This window comes from Neoarius graeffei, chromosome 3 (genome assembly GCF_027579695.1).
Source record: "Neoarius graeffei isolate fNeoGra1 chromosome 3, fNeoGra1.pri, whole genome shotgun sequence".
NCBI classification, from domain to species: domain Eukaryota; kingdom Metazoa; phylum Chordata; class Actinopteri; order Siluriformes; family Ariidae; genus Neoarius; species Neoarius graeffei.
In genome coordinates, this window is record NC_083571.1 from 40,232,788 (window position 1) to 40,245,871 (window position 13,084).

The following is a 13,084-nucleotide window of genomic DNA, read 5'->3' on the forward strand; positions in this document are numbered from 1 at the left end:
CCTGCTTCACCAACAGCTTGGGGATGCTGGAGTTTTGCGCTCCCAATTTTACCTTTATTGTACATGATCATTGCATGAGTATTGTGTTGTTGTTGTCTGTTTATTTTGTTATATCTTCCTTGTTTTTCTTTGTTGTCTTTCTTGTCAGTTTTTGGGATTTCTTTCTATTATCTTTCTGTATATCTTGTATATACTGTATTTTTGTATATTTGTGTCCTGTCTTTCTTCCTGTAATCTCTCAGGAAATTTAAAACAATGGAGGGACTATGTGAAAAATGGCAGTAATTCCTGAACAGTTAATGCAGTATTTTTTGTTAAACCCCTTGATTTAAAGCTGAAATTCTCCACTTCAACCACACCTTGATTTCTTCATTTCAAACCTATTCTGGTGGTGTACAGAGGCAAAATTACAAAAATTGGGTGATCATGAGTCATCACATTGACATGTGATGGCCATATTGTTTACAAATGTCAAGTTTTTCATAATTATTGAATTTCACACTCAACTGAGTAGATTCACACCAAAATTGTGAAGCTCTTATATGACAGTATCCTAGGAAAAGGTCTTCAAAGTTTTTTTTTAATTTTTATTATTTATTTTAAGCAAATCATGAAAAGATTTGAGTGAATGGAACTAAATGGTTCAAAAGGCACATTTTCAGGGAGTAAGGAGACAAAGCATGGGAAAAAGGAAGTTTCAATGTATCCCTGATTTTACCATGCATCCATTATCTGTAGTCACTTATCCTGTTCTACAGGGTCACAGGCAATCTGGAGCCTATCCCAGCTGACTATGGGCGAGGTACACCCTGGACAAGTCGCCAGGTTATCGCAGGGCTGACACAGAGACAAACAACCATTCACACCTACAATCAATTTAGAGCCACCAGTTAACCTAACCTGCATGTTTTTGGACTGTGGGGGAAACCGGAGCACCCGGAGGAAACCCATGCAGACGGGGGGAGAACATGCAAACTCCACACAGAAAGGCCCTCGCCGGCCGCGAACCCAGGACCTTCTTGCTGTGAGGCAACAGTGCTAACCACTACACCACCGTGCTGCCTCCTGATTTTACCAAAGATATGCTTTTAAATGCAAAAACATGAACACTGCCCACGAGAGGTCAAGTTGAGTAAAACTATCAATTATTAGAGGGTCCTTCAAGGGAATATACTTTCAAGTTTTGTGACAACGTGCTCAATGTTTACCCTGTAAAATGCTGGCTGAAATCTAATTCGCTGATGGTGCTCATGTTTTTTTTAAGTAACCAGGTCATCATCAAGGATTCACTTGCAGATTATCATCGTGATGCATTATACCATATTTCAGCTCCATCAAATGTACAGTTCTTGAGAAAAAGTTATCTGACCATCGGCCCACCCTTTATGCATGACCACCCCCGACACTTTGCATATGACCTCAAAATTATGTTCTGTATACATGGTTCAGGGCAGCATGGTGGTGTAGTGGTTAGTGCTGTCGCCTCACAGCAAGAAGGTCCGGGTTTGAGTCCCGTGGCCGGTGAGGGCCTTTCTGTATGGAGTTTGCATGTTTTCCCCGTGTCTGTGTGGGTTTCCTCCAGGTGCTCTGGTTTTCCCCGCAGTCCAAAGACATGCAGGTTAGGTTAACTGGTGACTGTAAATTGACCGTAGGTGTGAGTGTGAATGGTTGTCTGTGTCTGTGTGTCAGCCCTGTGATGACCTGGCGACTTGTCCAGGGTGTACCCCGCCTTTCGCCCGTAGTCAGCTGGGATAGGCTCCAGTTTGCCTGTGACCCTGTAGAACAGGATAAAGGGGCTAGAGATAATAAGATATATGGCTCAAGTTTTGTGCAAATATATGCAAAATGCCATGAATTGGAGCATTTAGAGTAAATTATGCTCCACCTTTTATTTGAATTGATTGACGTGGCAGCCATATTGTTTATAAATGTCAGCATGTTTTTGGTTCCTTTTTGAGTGTCACATGCTGCCAAGTAGTTTTCACCAAACATGTAAAGATAAAGATACTTTACTTCAAAAGTAAGTTTTGCATATTATGTAAATTAGCAAATAACCTAAGTGGGTGGAACTAAATTGTTATTAAGATTATTTTGTTGGGGAAAATCCAAGGAATAAGCAGCAAAAAGAATATCCACTATTGGACTTATGGTATTCAAGATTCAAAGATTTTTATTGTCAATTCACTATATATCCAAGACATATAGGAGAATTGAAATGCCATTTCTCTCTCACTTTACTTGTAAAATCATCTTATCTTTCATCTCATTATCTCTCCCGCTTTATCCTGTCCTACAGGGTCGCAGGCAAGCTGGAGCCTATCCCAGCTGACTACAGGCGAAAGGCGGGGTACACCCTGGACAAGTTGCCAGGTCATCACAGGGCTGACACATAGACACAGACAACCATTCACACTCACATTCACACCTACGGTCAATTTAGAGTTAACCTAACCTGCATGTCTTTGGACTGTGGGGGAAACCGGAGCACCAGGAGGAAACCCACGCGGACATGGGGAGAACATGCAAACTCCGCACAGAAAGGCCCTCGTCGACCACGGGGCTCGAACCCGGACCTTCCTGCTGTGAGGTGACAGTGCTAACCACTACACCGTGCTGCCAGATAATATTTATATAAAAATTATATTTATCTATATTAATAAAATATAGATAATATAGGTAAAAATATACTCTAAAATCAAACACTGTACAAAATAGCAGTAGAAGAAGAAGAAGAAACCTTTATTTGTCACATGCACACTTCAAGCACAGGGAAATTCATCCTCTGCATTTAACCCATCTGAAGCAATGAACACACGCACACACACCCAGAGCAGAGGGCAGCCACACTACAGCACCCGGGGAGCAGTCAGGGGTTAAGTACCTTGCTCAAGGGCACTTCAGCCCAAGGCCGCCCCACGTTAACCTAACTGCATGTCTTTGGACTGTAGGGGAAACCGGAGCACCTGGAGGAAACCCATGCAGACACGGGGAAAACATGCAAACTCCACACAGAAAGGCCCTCATCGGCCGCTGGGCTCGAACACAGAACCTTCTTGCTACTTGTTGCAGTAGTGCAAATACAGTACAATAACCGTAATGAAGAAGGTGCTTAGAAGAGTAGCAGTCAACAATGTCCTCTTTAGTTTTGTCCATGTTCAGGTTGTTTTCCCTGCACCAACCCACCAGTTGCTCCACCTCCTCTCAGGCCAGGTCATTGTCATCCCTGATGAGGCCCACCACTGTTTTATATATATAATACACACACACACACACACACACACACACACACACACACACACACACACACACACACACAGAGCACTTAACATGAACACAACAGTATGGTTGTCAGAGAATGCACTGGGTAGTGCCTAACGTTATATAGCAACTACATTGAGCAACTGTACACATCCCACCTAACAGAAAATCACAAAAGTAAACACAACAGGTTACAGAATTTAGGCCAATAATTATAGAGATGTTCATCCAGCTGTGTTTCACAACTAGTTTTGACATTTCACTAAGCCAACTAGAATTTAATTTCAGTGCAATTACAACTAGACTGCATTTCCACAGAGAAAATGCAGTGTGTTTGCTCAGCTGTAGCAGAGGGTCACTGTCATGGAGTGAACTGTGACCTTTACGAGCTGTGCACCTCACGCGCACTCAGTCATCTACCACTAGTGTCACTGGTATTCTCCACATTTCATCGTCACTACTGTTTCATATTACTGGTCATTTTGTCATTTATCACTAATTGCCATAACTTTATTACCATGGAATGTGGGGAAAGGCCTACCGGCATTTTAATCAACCACAGTTTGTTTGTAATTCCTAATTCATAGTATTCCGCTAAAATACATTCACCACTCATCTGTATAAACTCTGTCTAGTTTCTATAAATGTAATGATACATACTAACTGTTAAAACATTGTTTGTTTGTTTGTTTGTTTGTTTGTTTGTTAAAACAGTTCATCACGTTCATTTCAGCATCCACTTCTTTGTTCCGGGAGAAACCAAAGAACCATATCACTGTAAATAGGGGTGTTTGGCAGGGAACTGAGGGAATGGTCCGTTTTGGAGGGATGTTTTTGTAGTTATTGCCAGAGTGGGGTTTTTAATTATACAGAAATGCTTTAGGTGAATGGAAATGGTTTTGCTTGTTTGTTTATTTAATGTTTTCTTATTTGATTCATTATTTCATCAGGATTTTGTTCACATTAAGTTAATTGATTGTTTTTGTGAATGGTTTGGGCGGCACGGTGGTGTAGTGGTTAGCGCTGTCGCCTCACAGCAAGAAGGTCCGGGTTCAAGCCCCGTGGCCGGCGAGGGCCTTTCTGTGCGGAGTTTGCATGTTCTCCCCGTGTCCGCGTGGGTTTCCTCCGGGTGCTCCGGTTTCCCCCACAGTCCAAAGACATGCAGGTTAGGTTAACTGGTGACTCTAAATTGACTGTAGGTGTGAATGTGAGTGTGAATGGTTGTCTGTGTCTATGTGTCAGCCCTGTGATGACCTGGCGACTTGTCCAGGGTGTACCCCGCCTTTCGCCCGTAGTCAGCTGGGATAGGCTCCAGCTTGCCTGCGACCCTGTAGAACAGGATAAAGCGGCTAGAGATAATGAGATGAGATGAAAAATGGAAAAAGACATTTAAAAAAAAGCATTCTTTTATTGGAAAATGGTTTCTGCCTCTTTTGTTGATCATCTTGCTACAGTCACCAACAGTAACTGGATCAGACATGAGACTTCATGCTCAACTCCCTACAGAGAGTGTGTTTGGCATTGTTGAAAACAAAGATTTTAGAGCACTGTATGCTCTAAAATCTGTTTTAAATGCCTGAGTGTGCAGTGTGACATGAGACTTTGTGCTCAAAAAGCTTTTTTTTTTTTACATGATGGACAGCTGGTGCTGGCTTGATCTACAGTGTGTGTTTTTGGCGTGGTTGAAAACAGATTAGGGCCCGTCCACATGAGTACATTTTTGTCGAATCCGCATAAATACTTTATCGTTTCGGCCTTGCGTCCAGACGGATCTGGCTTTTTCGAGGTGTGAAACCGGTATTTTTTGAAAACGGGTCCCAGAGAAGGAAAATCATAAAACGCTGGATAGCCCAGAGTCGTCTGGATGGCGAATGCGGATTTTTTCAGAAACGATGACATATAAGCCCTGCCTCTCTAATCTTTAACCTCAGCCACTGCCGCTAGACGTGTCATAACAACAACAATGGCGGACTACAGGCTTCTACCATATAGTTCCACTTCATTGTCGGTCCACACAAAAGACTCTCCTCTTCCTCCCAGAGTTGCGCTGGCCATGATCGTCCTCTTCTCATGTTATGAGCTTGTTTGTGAACAGCGCGTGACCTTTATACGCATGCTCCATGGCTTCTCTTCCGGTTTTAGTGTATTGGTGTGGCGGCGTCACAGCACCACATACAGGCCTGGCAGATGTACTACAGCATTTTGGGTCGTTTCCAGTGAATCCGTGTGGACGCAGATATTTCTGAAAACGATGCCGTGTTTATGGAGATTTTTTTCAAAACGACAGCGTATTGGGTGAGGCTGTGTACTCGTGTAGACGGGCCCTTAGAGTGGTGCCTTTCAACCATTCACACCTATGAGCAATTTTGAGTAGCCAGTTAATCTAATTGCATGTCTTTGGACAGTGGGGGAAACTGGAGTACCTGAAGGAAATCCACATAGACACAAGGAGAACATGCAAACGCTACACAAAAAGGCCCCCCAACAGCCACTGGGCTTGAACCCAGAACCTTCTTGCTGTGAGGTGACAGTGCGCACCACTGTGCTGCCCATTTGCAGATTATAGATGAAATATTACCAATATCAAAAATCTGAGAAACATTTTTGGAGACATTATAGTGCCACCTATAGGTAAATTGCACAATTTTTTGAAGACCCTGAGGAGGAGATCCTTCAGTGGTCAACCAAGTTTGGTCAAAAACCACCATATGGGTGCTGAGATATACCATCACTTCCTGGGCTTCACTATCAATTTTGTTTGTCAATTATGGTCGAGCCCTCCTTTATTATCAGAAATTAGAGAAAGTTGTTTTCTGGCTGGTCTCATAATACCAAATTTGGTGATGATTGGATAAAATTTGTAGGTGAAATAAAAAAAAAGTGTTAGAGAAAAAATGGCTTCCTTTTTGAGAAAGTGACAAGTTCTTAACCTAAGTGGCATCAAGTTTCGTCACGATTGCATTGTGGTGATGTTATAAACCTATGCCTAACTTTGCCCTATTGGTGACATTAGAGTGTTTGAGTGGCATACTTCAAAATTGCCTTAAAGGCAACTGTGACTATCACTATGCCAAATTTCATAAAAAGCATAGGCCCATGATGATGATAGAAGGAAAAAGAAAACACACAATAATCATCCAAAAAGCTATAGCCGCACAGCCAGCCTATATGAAATTAAATCATACAGTTTGAGCAGCTTTCCCAGTAAATGCAGATGCAACATTTTAAGAAAAAAAAAGGTTGTAACAACATTTTAACATTAGCCTAGAGGCAGAGTTTTACATAGACATGAGTGGGGATTTTAACAGAAGAAATAGACCCAATATTTCAACAGATTTTTTTTCATTTGACTGATAAAAATGAAACCAAGCTTAGTATAATTCTTCTGAAGAAGGTCTTCTGAAGACTAAAATGTCTCTCTTTTTTTTAATCTTAAAACATATCTTCCTTTGCATTTTGTTGTGGATTCTATATTAACTACTATGTACAGTATGCAGCCTAATGTTTAGCATTTTTATTATAGAGAATACTTTGAGTTGTACACCATATATTCCTCAACAAACTGCAGTTCATTTTTCAGATGAGTTTGAGCTTCACTCTAACAGTGTATCTTAGTGTTAACAGAACTTGTCATGAATATCATGTAATTACACTCTCTGATTACAGTGTAGTAGTGGTCAGGGAAAAGGCATAATATGACGTTAATTTCAGAGAAGGTAAACACTTTAGTGAACCAGCCTGTTACATGGCTACACATCACACAGAAAACATTTACACCAGTTGCTGAGCAACGCCACTCAGCGCAGCTTCTTCAGGTCTTCATTCTTTTATCAGCTTCAAGAATATTCCAGGTTGGCTTATGTATACTTTCAGTTTGCATCCCTTGGTCCACAGACAAGTTACTCACATAAATTACGTACTGCATAGCATAGCATCTGCTTCAAGAGCTCAACTTGACTAAATAGTTTTTGTTTGTTTTGGCTGGTAAGAAATGCCAGAAGTGCTTTCCTTCATTTTGTCACAAAGACCTATATCTGCCACATACTCATTGTACTAGAGCTTTTAAAAAATTATACGCCAGTAGCAGACTAAAAATTAATTGTTAGTTCCCCATCAAATACAAATGTCTAATTTAAACGCAGTAGTTCTAAATCACCAAACAATGCAAGTTTTTTTCTCTTTCCTCATAAAGTGTAACTGTAAAAATGGCAAATGTAATTGACATAATTTGTGGTGTTCCATTGTGTTTGGAAACATTAGAGCACTGAGATAGAGCACTATGTTTAGCAAAGGGGAAAAATGTCACCAAACCTTAACCTGGTGATAGTAACCTTAATCTTAGATAGTGACAAATGTGTTCTGTGGTTGTGTTCGAGATTACAACAGAGAGAAAGAGAGAGATTTTTATGCAGCACTGCAGCCCCTTCTGAGCCCAGGGACCCAAAGTCCAAAGCTCCACCTCTCTCCCTCTCTCTCTCTCACACACACACACACACACACACACACACACACACACACACACACACACACACACACACACGAGTGAAAGAAATTGTTCTCATGCTTATCTGCTCATAAAGCATACATATACTAGTATTTTCCATTTTTGAACAAATTCTAGTTTGAGCACTGGTTTTATTACCTCTGTGAGTGGCTTCCATAACTCAGGAGAGAATACTTACTACAAAGCCAGTGCCAGACTGCAAATAATGAGTGATGTAAAGTAAGTCAATTATGCTATTTTTATCTGCAGATCGATAATACATGCAACTTGGCCAAATGTACTTTTTGTATATACCATAGTAATGAGATTGTTCAGTAGGTTTGTTCAAATTTTATCTTTTACCTAAGTGACTAGAAAACAAATAAAATTACATCAGTGACAGAAATTAATGAACAGTGAAATTGTCTTAGCAAATTTGATTTTTAATCATAATACTTGCTGAAAGTGATTTATTCATTATAACTGTACTTTGAAACTCCGTGTCTAATGATAGGTCATTGAGGCAGATGTTTTCCTTACTGATGGAGATTTTTTTTTCTTTCTGATAGAATAGAATCAGCACAGGTTGACCTTTACATTGATAATTATGGGACATCAAATTGTGCAGAATCAATACAGGTTGACCTCCTTACTGATTGTTTGGTACATTAAGGTCTGAACCAAATCAGGGGAACAGAGTCAGCACACAGCTGCTTATCTTCAAGGATATTTTCATTTTTACCCCCTATATAAACTAAAGAGTCTTATGCTTGTGGCTCTGAGCTCATCTGATGCTTTGATGATTTATTAAAAATTTCTGCTTGCCTCTCAGTGTGTGTATCCTTGTGTCTTGTTCTCTCTTTTTGCAGAACTTCCACAACAATTTTGAGGACTCTTTCAGGATTTCAGTAGGTGATCTGGTCACGATCTCATAGCTGAAGGACAAACTTGTGCACAGTTGATTCTCAACTTGTCCTCAAACCTCACTAGTGTTTTTCCTTAAATGTGAAAGATGTCGTGTTCAGAGAAGAGGGCCTTCAGCTCAAGCTTGCTGCAATTTCACTGACTGGATCCCATAGGACCAAAGTAAATGAGACACAGAGAATAAGCAGAGACAAACTATTTAAAAAAAAGTAAAAAAAAAAAAATCTTGAAAACTGAAACTTGGATGCACTGAGTTTTTTTTTCATGCCATGAAGGCGAGGTAGGAGACCTCATAGACCCTATACCACCTGTTGTTACTCTCCCACCACTTACATGAAGTGTAAATGTATAAGTTTAGGGTAAAGTTAGTGAAGATTAGAGAAATATTGTACTCTTGCAGCATTACCATATAATTGCATATGCTGCTAAAAGTGATGACACACTGGTATAATATTAATATTTAATATCTTGGGTCCCGGGCGGCACGGTGGTGTAGTGGTTAGCGCTGTCGCCTCACAGCAAAAAGGTCCGGGTTCGAGCCCCGTGGCCGGCGAGGGCCTTTCTGTGCGGAGTTTGCATGTTCTCCCCGTGTCCGCGTGGGTTTCCTCCGGGTGCTCCGGTTTCCCCCACAGTCCAAAGACGTGCAGGTTAGGTTAACTGGTGACTCTAAATTGACCGTAGGTGTGAATGGTTGTATGTGTCAGCCCTGTGATGACCTGGTGACTTATCCAGGGTGTATCCCGCCTTTCACCCGTAGTCAGCTGGGATAGGCTCCAGCTTGCCTGCGACCCTGTAGAACAGGATAAAGCGGCTACAGATAATGAGATGAGATCTTGGGTCCTGCCATTTGGTCCACACATTCAGTGTTTAGTCAAATTTATAATTTAATTGAAAATCAACCATACATTTTTGGTGATTAATTCTGTAGTGTCTTCAGTTTGGCTGTTTCAGGTAAGCATGCTGAACGTTCCCAAGGTCTTTCAGTGTGTGGGTTAAAAAAAAAAAAAACCCAACTAAAAGGATCCAAAAATGATCCATTGCTACTTTAAGCAGCAGATGGTTACTAATGATAGGAAATTCACACCAGGTTGAGAGGTAAATGGGAACAAACCAGACAGGGCTGATTTAAAAAAAAAAAAAAAAGAATTTTTTTTTTTGGAATTTAAGAGTGACAACTCCAAACACAGGTCAGGGACTGCTAGAAACCACCAACATGGGATTCCTGAACAGCAACTCAGATATGCAGGACAAGTGTCCTCTGAAGAGGTCACCAAAATGTTCAGTACATCATAAATTATGGGCAAAACAGCTGTGAGCAGATAGACATGTGGGTAAAAGAATTTGGATTCACTGGAGGGGGGAGTTTTAGTCTGAGACAAATTAAGCAGTTAAAGGAACTTTACAGGATGTTTCTCAAACAGCAACAGTGTTTTCTTCAGATATCACAGTTGATCTAATATGTAATCCGATGATATAGCATCAACTGAGCAATTGTTACATATCTTTACTAGTCACATTAAGCAGATAAGCAACAAGAACTGCTTATGAATCATGTTCTGTGTTGTTCTGTGATAACTGCATTATCTGTGTTAACTCTCATAACTGTTGTCAGAGCTGTAAGGTTGCCACAGAGAAATGAGTCTCGTGATATTCAAGCTGTTTCTATATATTAGATGAAGATTTGGTTGGCAATGCTTCCTCACAGCAGCAACAGAACCTAACTCCAACTCCACTGTCTATACAGTATGTCGTTGCACTGTAATTCTCTTTATAAATCTTTGAAAATGAGAAAGGCTTATTGTAGTATGTCCCTGAGGTGGGTGGAATACTGAAGCATAGACAGGCAGGTAATGATTTTGGAACACGGCTCTTATTTTCAAATAGCTTTTCAGCGTCACTTTTATTCTTCATACATACACACTCTGGCTGGGAGACACCACCTCTCCCTCTCCTTATCAACATTCCGCCATCACTGAAACACACACACACACACACACACACACACACACACACACACACACACACACACACACACACACACAGTGTTAATTGACAACAGGCAAGATCACTTTGCCACTCACCTTTCCTGGCCCCACCCTCCATTCACAAACTGCTGCTTGACCACACCCACACTGCCACATACCCCCACCGCCTGACTCAGGTCGGGGAGCCATCCGGCCTGTAGCCAACTCCTCCCCCCTCCCGATGGGACAGGAAGTCAGCCACCACCATTTGTGCCCCCGGCCTGTGTACCACCTCAAATTTGAAAGGCTGGAGGGCTAGATACCAACAGGTGATCTATGCATTGGCATCCTTCATGCGGCAAACCCACTGGAGTGGGGCATGATCCAAACAGAGGGTGAAAGGGCACCCCAGCAGGTAATACTGGAGGGTGAGAACTGCCCATTTGATGGCCAGGCACTCTCTTGATAGTGCTGTACTTACTTTCTCACACTGAGAGCTTGAGGCTGATGTACAGCACCAGACATTCCTTGCCCTCCACCACTTGGAACAAAACAGCCCCCATGCCTCTGTCCGATGCATCTGTCTGTAAAATAAAAGGGAGAGAGAAGTCAGAAGAGTGTAAAAGTGGCTTTCCACACAGTGTAGCTTTTACTCTAGTGAAGGCCTGTTGGCACTGCTCCATCCACTGAACTGGATCTGATGCTCCCTTTTTAGTGGGACCAGTCAGCGGGCTGGTGACATCTGAATAGTTAAGTATGAACTTGCAATAGTAGCCAGTCAGCCCTAGGAACTGTCTCACCCCCTTTTTGGTCTTGGGCCTCAGGCAGGCCGCAATCACTGTGGTCTTGTCAATTTGGGGACGCACCTGACTATGACGTAAGTGGAAACCCAGATACCATACTTCCACCTGCCAAATTGCACTCTTTTTCAGGTTAGCTGTGAGGTCCACATGCTTCAGTGACTCCAGGACAGCCTTAAGGTGTTCTAGGTGCCACGGACAATCATTGCTACACATAACGATGTTGTCTAAGTAGGCTGCAGCATAGGCGGCATGTGGGCAGGAGATTTTGTCCATGGGCCACTGGAATGTAACGGGAGCGCCAAGTAACCCGAAAGGAAGAGTAATGAATTGGTGCAAGCCAAACGGTGTGGAAAAGGCCGTTTTCTCTCGGGATAGCAGAATCAAGGGGATCTACCAATATTCCTTTGTCAAAGCCAGTGTTGAATAAAAGCGAGCCATATCTAATTGATCGAGCAACTCATCAATGTGAGGCATTGGGTACATGGCAAGTTTAGATACTGCGTTGACTTTTCTATAGTCCACACAGAACCAGACCGACCCATCAGTCTTGGGGACCAAGACCACTGGGCTGCTCCAATCACTGTGGGATTCCAATTATTCCCATTTCAAGCAAGGCCTTGGGTTCATCCCGAACCACTGCTTTCTTGTGTTCAGGCAAGCGGTATGGGCTGCTATGCACCACCACCCCAGGGGGTGTCAGTGTGGTGTTCTATGAGGCGAGTGCAGCCAGGAAGGGGCAAGAACACACTGGAAAACTCCACTTGCAACCAGGGGCGTGTCTAGGATTTTTTTCTTGGGGGGGCCAAATAGGGTCACAATCTGTAGAGGGGTGGCATATTGTATTGTAGGGGTGTAACGATACACAAAAATCACGATTACCTCGGTTTTGGGGTCACGATTCATTTCGGTACAGTATAGGAATAACATGTTAAACCATTTGCTTGCTCAGCACGTTGTTTATTAAACCAAAACTCTGTCACACATGATCACAGTAGCACAAATCACGGACAAGTTTCCTCATGAATATTTAAAATCCTTCCCTAACCACCCCAATCATGAATGAGTACCCTCTTGAATATTAAAGAGCCACTGCACATGTAGTGGCAGCATGCAATCATGGCCTATGTAAACTGACTGTAGGCTCCCGTTCGATACAGCACTGTATTGAACCTAACGTTCGATTTCGAGCGGTTCGGTAAATGTACTTGTACCTTTACACCCCTATTGTATTGACATAAAATGGTTTAAAGTGTCCTATGACAGCCTCTGATTTTAAGTGATGACAATAATAACCAGTAGACTACATTATAAGTAATATGACTTTATTGATGATTAATTAGTGAGATAATTATTACTGAGTTTATTAACACATTTAAGCACAATTTTACAAAAAAAATAGAGTAAGTACTATTGGCCCAGAGCAATGAAAAGATTAAACTAGCCAATGCGTGTTTTTTTTTTCCCTCGAGGGACGTAGCCTAGTTCAGGCGGCTGCTCAGGACACCGACCTGACTCAAGTCAAATCTATCAGGCTGTGTTAGAGGTGTGCCAAAGGGAAGTTTGTTTATGCGCGAAAAAGTTACTGTACTTAGATCCTCTTTGCACGAATTCATTCCTGGAGAAAAATGAGAATGAATGGGCTGAATTCGGTA